Source organism: Littorina saxatilis, linkage group LG4, assembly GCF_037325665.1.
Source record: "Littorina saxatilis isolate snail1 linkage group LG4, US_GU_Lsax_2.0, whole genome shotgun sequence".
Classification (NCBI taxonomy): domain Eukaryota; kingdom Metazoa; phylum Mollusca; class Gastropoda; order Littorinimorpha; family Littorinidae; genus Littorina; species Littorina saxatilis.
Window position 1 is genome coordinate 60584700 of NC_090248.1, and position 12559 is coordinate 60597258.

Below are 12559 nucleotides of genomic sequence, written 5' to 3' on the forward strand. Positions count from 1 at the left end.
ATCAACGAGTGATTACTGCCTCACCATAGCAGTTAGGCCCGTCTTACTAACTCTTACTTTTATTAATGTGCCGTGATGCAAAGACGTTGAGCAGTTTTCAGATGTTTATGAATCTAGGGTTTTCAAAATTTACTGACATGTTGGACTCCATGACATCCAAACATGAAGTTCAGTTACCCCTTTTCAACTTTGAAGGTCACATTGTGGGCGAATTTTTAGCAAAAAGTTGGAACATTGGTATGACTGTTCTTACTCACAAGGGAAGTGATTTAGTTATTTACTGATTTTTATTTTGTATGGCCTTCTTTCACCCATTTAATCATTCATAAATGTTCATACCCAAGGGAAGTAATTCACATATATATCTATGGCCAATGTTTTCACAGGGCATCTGCCCCCCCTCCCAACACACACTCACATGGGCTAAAACTTACATGGCTTTTATGGGTATGACGCTCTTAATCACAAGGGAAGTAATTTACTGATGGTGTGTTTTCATTTCATGTGGCCTTCACCGATTTGAATAATTTATTTTAGCTTATCCAATTATAGTGTGGATGAACACTGTCTCCACTCAAAATAGTCCTTTGCTATTGTACATTGTGAATCAGCATTTTTGTTTTTGTCCTGTTTGAATAAAGTGCAATAATTTTACAACCAAAGTGTTAATGTTAAAGATGTTTACATAATGTGTGAAGGATGATGCATTTGAAAACTAATATTGTTAAATGTCAATTGACCTGTGACAAGTCAGCAAAGTGCAATATCCAAGCATGAAACCCGCACACAATTCCCAAACAACATGCTTTCTTTTCCACAAAATTCCATCCAGGTGAAAACAATTATGTGAACGTCATAACATGGTGTTTTTTTACATTAATAATCAAGCCTAACACCAACTAACATGGTGTTAATAGGCATTTGAGCAAGCTTTAACACCAACATAACATGGAGTTAATAGGCATTTGAGCAATCTTTAACACCAACATAACATGGGGTTTTGCATGTTAAACCAGCAATAACATGATGTTAATCACATTACAAGCAAGCTGTAACACCACCAAAACAAGCAGTTTTGCAAGTTAAGTCTACGATAACATGATGTTACTTGGCGTTAAACCAAAGCTTTAATGCCATCAAAACTTGACATTTTTGCATGTTACAGACATGCTGTAACATGGTTTAACATGATGTTTTGACCGTCGCAAAACGCGCTGAAATTCCAGGCAATTTCGCAGCGATAACTTCAACAAAATCCAATCAAAATCTGGCGTTGTCGTGAACACCAAAATGTGATAAACCCATTGAAACTTGAAGTTTTGTTGGGATTTTGAGTAGTTTTGTAAGATACAAAACGCCACTTTTCGCCCAGTGAAATTGGGACACATTTATTCCAGAAGTGGATCTGTGCTGTGCTGGGTCTGCTGCAAGCACACTAGAACCAGCTCGCAACAGTTAAGGTGAACAGATTGGTGACCAAGACCATCATCGGTTTCTCTCCGAGTGATGGGTGTGGGCGGAGAAAGTCTCCCAGACTGAGAGCATTCTCCCTTCTGTAGCGGATGAGACTAGACATCTCTTCCTTGAGAGTGTCACAACCTTCAAAAACGTGTGTGAGTTGTCCAGTCTTGCCACACTGACAGACTACCTTGTCCCAGTAGATGCGGCTGCTGACCGTGCGCAAGCGACGCAACAGGCTCAACTAGACAAGGTCAGATGGACTCTTTCATAGGCGCCTTCCTTCTCATACAAAACGTCCTGGTAGCTCCGTTGGTAAAACAGGGGGGGGGGGCGGTAGCTCAGTTGGTAGAGCACTGGACTTGTGATCGGAAGGTCGCAGGTTCGAATTCGGGCCGGGACGGACACGGGTCAACTTTATGTGAAGACCCAGAGACGGAAGCCATATCCCACCCCCGTGTCACCACAATGGCACGTAAAAGACCTCTGTCATTCTGCCATAAGTGCCGAAGGCTGATACCACCTAAACACGCATACACTTCTGTATCTCGTCAAAAGCAGTGAGGGCTTAACAACTCAAATTATCATAATATAACCCATATCATGTCCTTAAGAGCCTGAAGGACAGTAATCATTCTCTCTTTCCGTTGGTAAAGCACTTGACTTTGGATCGTCGGGTTACGGGTTCAAATCCAGGCCGGGACGGACACGGGTCAACGTGATACACGGGTCAACGTGATACACGGGTCAACGTGATACACGGGTCAACGTGATGTGGAGACTCAGCTCAGAGACGGTAACTATATGTCCCACGCCCTTGTCACCGCTGTACCATGTAAACTACCTTGTTAGAAGTATTGGTGGTAAAAAAAACCCACTAGAACCAGCACGCACCTGTGTATCCTGACTGTATTACTGTAAGCTTTCCTCAAGGAGCAAGCGACCTGAATTCCCCAATAGTTAAATAAAGGATGACAAGCATCAATGAAAGTGAAACCACAACAGATGTGTTTGTTTGTTTGTTTGTTTGTTTGTTTGCTTAACGCCCAGCCGACCACGAAGGGCCATATCAGGGCGGTGCTGCTTTGACATTTAACGTGCGCCACACACAAGACAGAAGTCGCAGCACAGGCTTCATGTCTCACCCAGTCACATTATTCTGACACCGGACCAACCAGTCCTAGCACTAACCCCATAATGCCAGACGCCAGGCGGAGCAGCCACTAGATTGCCAATTTTAAAGTCTTAGGTATGACCCGGCCGGGGTTCGAACCCACGACCTCCCGATCACGGGGCGCACGCCTTACCACCAGGCCACCGTGCCGGTCCACAACAGATGTGTCCTGTGGTTGACATAGGATTAGAGGCCTGTTTCCATCCCGCTTTGATCCCACTTTGACACATACCATAAATCCACATCCTCACGGCTTTCTTTGCAAAGCGGGAATGTGTTGCTCAACTGATTGAGACCCAGGTCAATTTGCGACAATAGTTCATCAAAAATCATCAACAAAAAGATAGACCAACGACCCAAAATTCAGAAGGAAGAAAGCTAGAAAAGTGAGCTATTACAACGTTTAATTTATGACGGAACACGTGGTTTGTTTTGTCATAAATTAAACGTTCCAGTAACTTACTCTTCTTGTTTGTTTGAATTTTTTTCTCTCAGCAAAACATTCATAAGGCCAAAATAAAATAGGTCTGTTTACGGTAACATAGGCCAAAAAAATAGGGTCGGGATTTTTATTGTTTTTTTTCTTCCCAAAAACCATATTTTTACGTTATTTTGCAAAAACATTTTTTTTCCCAAATGCCAAAAAAAAGTCTAGGGTCGCGCGAAAATAATAGGGTCGGTCGGGTTACCGTAAACAGACTATTTTTTGGGGGGCCTAATTAGCACAGAAGGTAGCCAGGTTGTTGCAATTTGATATGTCGAATGGAAGGATGTGTTATACAAATGCACGGACGGATCTTTAATGATTTGCAATGTTCGTGGGGTGTTTTTGGTTTTTTTACAGGAAGAAAGGTGACTTTTAAAAAGAAAAACTGTGTAACCTTTTTGTATTCAGTTTGCTTCTGCCTTGCTATTTCGCCTTGAGACGACATTTCATAGATTTTGCTTTGAGAGTGATGGTTACTGAGATATGCAGTCCAGGAAATACCACCATCAACCCCCCACATGCACATAACCCATTACGGTATTTTCCTGGAATTAAATACAATTCCGAGTTTTTCGTCTGGCATTCTTCTCCCGACGGGGCTATACCCATCTTTTTGGATAAGATCGACAAGTAAAAAGTGTGCATTCTTCCACTGCATCAAATAGGAAGAAAATAAAAAAAATGGAGAAACGGAATTGAAAAGAAGACGGAGAAATGGATTCTCGCCATTCCCTCCTCTCTCTGTCTCTCTCCCTCTGTCTCTGTCTGTCTCTCTGTCTCTGTCTCTCTGTCTCTGTCTCTCTCTCGCTCTGTCTGTCTGTCTGTCTGTCTGTCTGTCTGTCTGTCTGTCTGTTTGTCTGTCTGTCTGTCTCTCGCTCTGTCTGTCTGTCTCTCTCTCTGTCTCTCTCTCTGTCTCTCTCTCTCTCAATCTCTGTCTGTCTGTCTCTGTCTGTCTCTGTGTCTCTGTGTCTCTGTCTGTCTGTCTGTCTGTCTGTCTGTCTGTCTGTCTGTCTGTCTGTCTGTCTGTCTGTCTCTCTCTCTCTCTCTCTCTCTCTCTCTCTCTCTCTCTCTCTCTCTCTCTCTCTCTCTCTCTCTCTCTCTTTTAAAACACAAACACAGAGGAAAAGAAATGGGACAGCTGGAGAAAATAGGAGGAAAGTCTGATCGTATCTTGACCTTTAGCAAAGTCTCTAGCCTGTGTTTTGTTTTTATCTGTCCATGCATACGTATAGATTCGCTCTCAAAGTTGGCCAAAAAAATACCACAAAAAAGAGACAACAAGTCGCGTAAGGCGAAAATACAACATTTAGTCAAGTAGCTGTCGAACTCACAGAATGAAACTGAACGCAATGCAACGCAGCAAGACCGTATACTCTCGTAGCATCGCCAGTCCACCGCGCACGGCAAAGGCAGTGAAATTGACAAGAAGAGCGGGGTAGTACTTGCGCTGAGAAGGATAGCACGCTTTTCTGTACCTCTCTTTGTTTTAACTTTCTGAGCGTGTTTTTAATCCAAACATATCATATCTATATGTTTTTGGAATCAGGAACCGACAAGGAATCAGATGAAAGTGTTTTTAAATTGATTTGGACAATTTAATTTTGATAATAATTTTTATATATTTAATTTTCAGAGCTTGTTTTTAATCCAAATATAACATATTTATATGTTTTTGGAATCAGCAAATGATGGAGAATAAGATGAACGTAAATTTGGATCGTTTTAGAAAAATATAATTTTTTTTACAATTTTCAGATTTTTAATGACCAAAGTCATTAATTAATTTTTAAGCCACCAAGCTGAAATGCAATACCGAAGTCCTGCCTTTGTCGAAGATTGCTTGGCCAAAATTTCAATCGATTTGATTGAAAAATGAGGGTGTGACAGTGCCGCCTCAACTTTTACAAAAAGCCGGATATGACGTCATCAAAGGTATTTATCAAAAAAATGAAAAAAACGTTCGGGGATATCAATCCCAGGAACTCTCATGTCAAATTTCATAAAGATCGGTCCAGTAGTTTGGTCTGAATCGCTCTACACACACGCACACACACACACACGCACAGAGAGACACACACACACACACACGCACACACACACACACACATACACCACGACCCTCGTTTCGATTCCCCCTCGATGTTAAAACATTTAGTCAAAACTTGACTAAATATAAAAATGAGCACTCCTACGGTGTCTCCTAGTGCGAGTATTTAACTGGTCGCGAACTGTACTTATGAAGAGACAGCCTGCGAAAAGTATAAATCTGAAGAAAATTAACTCCCTATCCGCACTCCTAAAAATGATATGCCAATGTCCGCTTTTGTTCATTTTTATTGTTAAATGGGAGTCATGTCTTATTTTTTTCCTGTGTGAATTGTAAAAAAAGTAAATTCACTTGTCAAAATTGTGTTAATCGCTTTATATGCATATATATATGTCAAATTCTACTTTTGTTCCAAAATGTTTTTAATTTTGTTATTGTTAGTTTCGTTAATAATTATATATAGTATTTCCACAGCCAAACAAACACCTTCTGAATGTCTTCTTAGAAATGGTTGCCGAAAAGGAGCTAATGGGGAAATCGAAAATTGTGACACAGTCTGACAGATGAAACATCATGTGAAAAACAAACAACCAACGAAAGAACAAGTCGCGTAAGGCGAAATTACTACATTTAGTCAAGCTGTGGAACTCACAGAATGAAATTGAACGTAGTCCGCCGCTAGTGCAAAAGGCAGTGAAAGTGACGAGCCTGTTTGGCGCGGTAGCGGTTGCGCTGTGCTTCATAGCACGCTTTACTGTACCTCTCTTCGTTTTAACTTTCTGAGCGTGTTTTTAATCCAAACATATCATATCTATATGTTTTTGGAATCAGGAACCAATAAGGAATAAGATGAAAGTGTTTTTAAATTGATTTCGACAATTTAATTTTGATCATAGTTTTTAATTTTTTTAATTTTCAGAGCTTGTTTTTAATCCAAATATAACATATTTATATGTTTTTGGAATCAGAAAATGATAAAGAATAAGATGAACGTAAATTTGGATCGGTTTATACAAAAACATTTTGTTTACAATTTTCAGATTTGTAATGACCAAAGTCAGTCATTAATTTTTAAGCCACCAAGCTGAAATGCAATACCAAAGTCCGGCCTTCATCGAAGATTGCTTGGCCAAAATGTCAATCAATTTGATCGAAAATTCAGGGTGTGACAGTGCCGCGTCAACTTTCACCAATGGCCGGATATGACGTCATCAAAGTCATTTATCGAAAAAATGAAAAAAAAGTCCGGGGATATCATAACCCAGGAACTCTCATGTCAAATTTCATAAAGATCGGTCCAGTAGTTTACTCTGAATCGCTCTACACACACACACGCACACACACACACACACACACACACACACACACACACACACACACACACACACACACACACACACACACACACACACACACACACACATACACACATAAACCACGACCCTCGTCTCGATTCCCCCTCTATGTTAAAACATTTAGTCAAAACTTGACTAAATATAAAAACGAAACGAAAAAGGGAATATGCTAATTCCCGACACAGATGAAACATGCGTTAAAAGTATACCTTCGAAAAAATGAAAAATAAAACACAAAAAGGAGGAGAGAAATAGAATGAAAGACCAGGAAACGCTGGAGGAAAAAGGTACAAAAACGGTGAAGGGCTAACAAGAACCCCCCCTGAAAAGAAGCTGCTGCGGGGAGAGGTGCAAGGGGAGGGGATGGGTCCATACGCTCACTTTCATTTGCCTCAAACCTCTCCAGGCTACGCTGCGCCATCGCCTGGGATACAGCACAAAAAGCGTAGCCACGAATGAAAAGAGCATTGCCCAGATCTCTTGCAAGCTCAGCCCATCTCATTTTAGAAGACGTTTCTTCAACCTTGGAAAAAGAAAACAAGTCGCGTAAGGCGAAATTACTACATTTAGTCAAGCTGTGGAACTCACAAAATGAAACTGAACGCACTGTATTTTTTTCACAATGACCGTAGTTCGCCGCTTGTGCATAACGGAGTGAAACTGACGAGCCTGTTCAGCGCAGTAGTGGTTTCGCTGTGCTGCATAGCACGCTTTTCTGTACCTCTCTTCGTTTTAACTTTCTGAGCGTGTTTTTAATCCAAACATATCATATCTATATGTTTTTGTTATCAGGAACCGACAAGGAATAAGATGAAATTGTTTTTAAATCGATTTCGGAAATTTAATTTTGATCATAATTTTATGTTTAATTTTCAGAGCTTGTTTTTAATCCAAATATAACATATTTATATGTTTTTGGAATCAAGAAATGATGTAAAACAAGATGAACGTAAATTTGGATCGTTTTATATAAAAAAAAAATATTACAATTTTCAGATTTTTAATGACCAAAGTCATTCTTTAATTTTTAAGCCACCAAGCTGAAATGCAATACCGAAGTCCGGCCTCTGTCGAAGATTGCTTTACAAAAATTTCAATCAATTTGATTGAAAAATAAGGGTGTGACAGTGCCGCTTCAACGTTTACAAAAAGTCGGATATGACGTCATCAAAAGTATTTATCGAAAAAAAGAAAAAAACGTCCGGGGATATCATTTCCAGGAACTCTCATGTCAAATTTCATAAAGATCGGTTCAGTAGTTTGGTCTGAATCGCTCTACACACACACACGCACAGACAGACAGACAGACACACACACATACACCACGACCCTCGTCTCGATTCCCCCTCTATGTAAAAAGAAAACCGACGCGAGAGAAGAGTACAGTCGTCCCCTTCTTAAAGGACCTTCAACAATCTGAGAAGAAAGATCTTAAAAAGCAGATAGTCTTAAAATAGGCCTGGGGTTCATTTACAGACATTTTGAACTGAAAATCTTCACACACACACACACACACACACACACACACACACACACACACACACACACACACACACACACACAGCATACACACACACACACACATACACACACACACACACACACACACACACAGACACGCACACACATACATACACACATACACACACATACACATACACACACACATACACACACACACACATACACGCACACACACACACACACACACACACACACACGCACACACACATACACACAGACACATCCACACAAACACACACACACACACACACACACACACACACACACACACACACAAACAACAAAATAGGGCCTAGTGGCAATGGTCTAGAGCATAAGACGCCCGCCTACTATGCGGAAGGTCGCTCGTTCGAATCCCGGTCGCGCCTGGTGGGCTAAGGGTGGATATTTCTCTGCTCTCCCAGGTCAACTAGTGTGCAGACCTGCTAGTGCCTTATCGCCCTTCATGTGTACACGTAAGCTCAAGACCAAGTGTGCACGGAAAAGATCATGTTACCCATGTCAGATTTCCTGTGTCTTAAAGAAACACTAAAATACTCAGCATGCTTCCCCCGAAAGCGACGTATGGCTGCCTACATGGCGGAATACAAACCTTCAATACACGTAAAAACCCATTCGTGCAAAAAACAAAGCAAAACAAGAAACACAACAAAAAGGAGTTTCAGCCCGAAAACGCAACAGAAGAGGAAAAGGATTCTAAGGCTTAAAATGGGGGTATATTCACAAAGGTTGTGAACAGAAATCTTGTAAGGCCAAAAAAAAAAAAATAGGTGTGGTTACGGTAACATAGCCCAAAAAATAGGGTAGGAAGGTAGGCAATCACTTTTTTTTTTAAACTTTTTTTTTCTAATGTGTACAAATTAAACCTACTTAACAGGAAAATAAGTGTGCGACTCGAGCGCTTTCGCTTTCATTGCGTTTTCTGCACTCGTTTGTTTGTGTTTTTTTTTAACAAATGTAATAAAAAGTTATAGGGTCGGCCCCTAAAAATAGGGTAGGTCGGGTTACCGTAACCACACCTATTTTTTTTTAGGCCTAATAGTATTGTTATTTAAAAGAAGGTTCAACAAAACGAAGGAGCTTAAACATGGGATACATTTAGAGAAGTTATAAGCAGCAATGCATGTGAAGAAATCGGGAGAGGAAGGAGGAGAAGGGTGTGTCTTACAATGAAAAGGCAGCGAACGACAAGAAGAAGAAAATTAAAAGGAGGGTTCCACTGTAGAAATAAAGGAAAGAGATATTGTGGAAGATGATGGAAGGGGAAAGAAGCGAAAACATTCCCTTGCCCGCACTCTTTGACGTGGGGAAGAAAATCCCGATTGAACGAGACGAAGCATGGCGAAATGAATCAATGCCGAGAAGAGGTGATTTGCTTTAACACTGCGCCAGACTCAATATCGGCCTCCAGTGAAGTGTGCGACTCTAGGTCTGTCGTCTGCCACACCGGAACTTGAAGCGACCACCGCAAACTGTCACGTGCTGACAAAAACTGGGGGGTAAACTCGCGCAGACCCTTCTTACTTCCCCTGACGACCAAAGGGAAATCATTAGGAAAATGGACAAGTGGCCACACCGTCTTCATTGCGTCGGTCGAAGTTGGGAAGTGGTAGAAAGAACTGCGAAGAAGGGGAGGGGGTGGGGGTGGGGGTGGTGGGTAACTTTAGCACACGGGGGTTCTGGATGGGTGGGAGATGGGGAGTGGTCGCGGGTGGGGCACAAGCGGCTTTTTGATTCAGTTTCTGAAGAGTCTGTTGGAAGGTGTCTTGAAAAAAACGAAACACAAACAAGCATACAAACAGAGGTAACTCGTATCAACATTATGTCTAAATATATACGGGCTTGGCTATGGACAAGTTCGAACAAAAATCTGATTTCGCAGGTTTGTTGTGATGTGTGTGTGTGTGTGTGTGTGTATGTGTACGTGTGTGTGTGTGTGTGTGTGTGTGTGTGTGTGTGTGTGTGTGTGTGTGTACGTGTGTGTGTGTACGTGTGTGTGTGTATGTGTGTGTACGTGTGTATGTGTGTGTGTGTGTGTGTGTCAAAGAGTGTTTGTTTGTTTGTTTGTTTGATTACTTATTGGCAGGTTGATTGATTGCTTGTGTGTGTGCTTGCTTACTCGAATGACTCGTGTTCTGGTCGGCCAGCAAGTCGATTGTTTGCTCGTCTTTCCTTTTTTGGGTAGATGGTCGGTCTGTTGATATGTGGGTTTTGTATCAATCTAATGGTTTTTGAGTTTTGATTACTTATTACACCCCCGGTATAGGGGTGTGTATAGGTTTCGCTCGATGTGTTTGTTTGTTTGTTTGTTTGTTTGTGTTCGCATATAGATCTCAAGAATGAACGGACCGATCGTCACCAAACTTGGTGAACAGGTTCTATACATTCCTGAGACGGTCCTTAAAAAAATTGGGACCAGTCAAACACACGGTTAGGGAGTTATTGGTGGATTAAGATTCTACAAGGACTTATAGAGGCACATATTAATGGTCAAAGGGAAATAACCACACTTGTTAGCGGTGCCTGCTCAGTTGGTGGCAGTGAGAATGCTAAGGACGGGGGTGTTTTTCCTACCTCGGAGGAATTTCTTGTTGTGTTTGCTTTTATACAAACATTGAGCGTAGTTTGGGAAAGTGCATTTTCATATCCAACCTGTTTCCCGAATCAGTGCAGAGGCAATGGTACACACAGGAAACCCTCACTGTATGTCTAGCCAATCCAAAATCACTTGTGTGCAACACTCTTTCATTTCACGCTTGCGGAGCCCGCCCACACGGAGTGATGGTTCATGGTAGATTTTAGACGCAGGACATTCGTTCTGTGAGACAGGGCAGAAACTGAGGTTTTCTATGTTGTTGTTCCGTGCATTAAACATGACCTGTTTCAGAGCAGAGGCGGGCCGGGAAATGAAGCTTCGGTAAGCCTACTTTGAGAACCGCCGCAGCTCCGCCTCCAATCCCCCCCCCCCCCCCCCCATCCCCGATATCTATCTATATATATATATATATACGACTTGTGTCTGTCTGTGTGTTTGTGTATCTGTGTGTTTGTGTATTTGTGTATTCGCCATGCACGCCCAAAGTTCTCGATGGATCTGCTTCAAATTTGGTGGGCTTATTCAGAGAGACCCCGGACACAACCTCATCGATGAGATATTTCAACACGTGCTCTCAGCGCGCAGCACTGAACCGATTTTGGTTCCACCTCAGCTATTTTGGTTCCACCTCAGCTACCCGGGCCCCCATACCGACACACCATAGCCGCTACACCACATCACAACGCCAAAGTTCTCGGTGGATCTTTTTCAAATTTGGACACCGTATTCAGCTACACCCCGGACACAATATCATCGATGAGATATTTCAACACGTGCTCTCAGCGCGCAGCGCTGAACAGATTTTTGTTTTTGTGTTCATTTCACCATTATAAGTAACTCTTCCTTATCTTCTCCAGTGTTTGGCGTTTATCTCCCTTCCTTCGTGTGGCTTTCCCGTTCAGTTGTAAGTTACTACACTGCGCTGTCCACTGCGCTGAGCGTCTTCGCATATTCCCGGCGTTCTGTTACTGTTACTATTTTTAGAAGGTCAACGCAGTGTACAGAACGTAAATTGGACCCGTAAATTATCCTCACTGTAAAAGTGCAAAGGTCGAATCAATTTATAGCCACGCGAAAAATACACTGTCATCTATCTCTCTATAGATACGGCTTCTCTGTGTTTTTGTGTGTGTGTGTGTGAGTGTGTGTGTCTCTATGTAAGCAACACCTGTGCATTGTTCAGTTCTGTTTGTGATGTGGTCTGGCGGCTTTTGTGTAATTTTATGTGAAACACTCAAGTCCTTAATGGCTCAAAACCGTAGGACTTTTAATATTAATTTTAACGTAATTTTATGTACTGGCCTTCCTTTGAGAAGCCATAACTTGCTCAGTCCTGTTTGAGTGGAGTTCGCCTCCAAAGGTGATTAACACGGTTACATTCGTCGACAAGGATGGGACTCGATATGGTCAGGAATGGCATTATGGCCACTGAATCATTTTCGTGCTGTTCCCATTCCACGAATCTGGGAGGGACCTAAGCTTGGCGGGTCCATTGTTCGGACCCGGCGAAGCCGGCGTACGGCTCTAAGTACTTCTTTCCGGCGAAGCCGGCTACCCGGCGAAGCGGGTATTCATTCTAGTATATATATATATACGACTAGTGTCTGTGTGTCTGTGTGTCTGTGTGTGTGTGTGTGTGTATCTGTCTGTGCGCGATGCACGGCCAAAGTTCTCGATGGATCTGCTTCAAATTTGGTGGGCATATTCAGGTTGACCCGGTACAGGACACAACCTGGTCGATATTTCAACACGTGCTCTCAGCGCGCAGCGCTGAACCGATTTTGGTTCCACCTCAGCTATTTTGGTTCCACCTCAGCGACCCGGGCCCCCATACCGACACACCATAGCCGCTACACCACATCACAACGCCAAAGTTCTCGGTGGATCTTTTTCAAATTTGGACACCGTATTCAGCTAC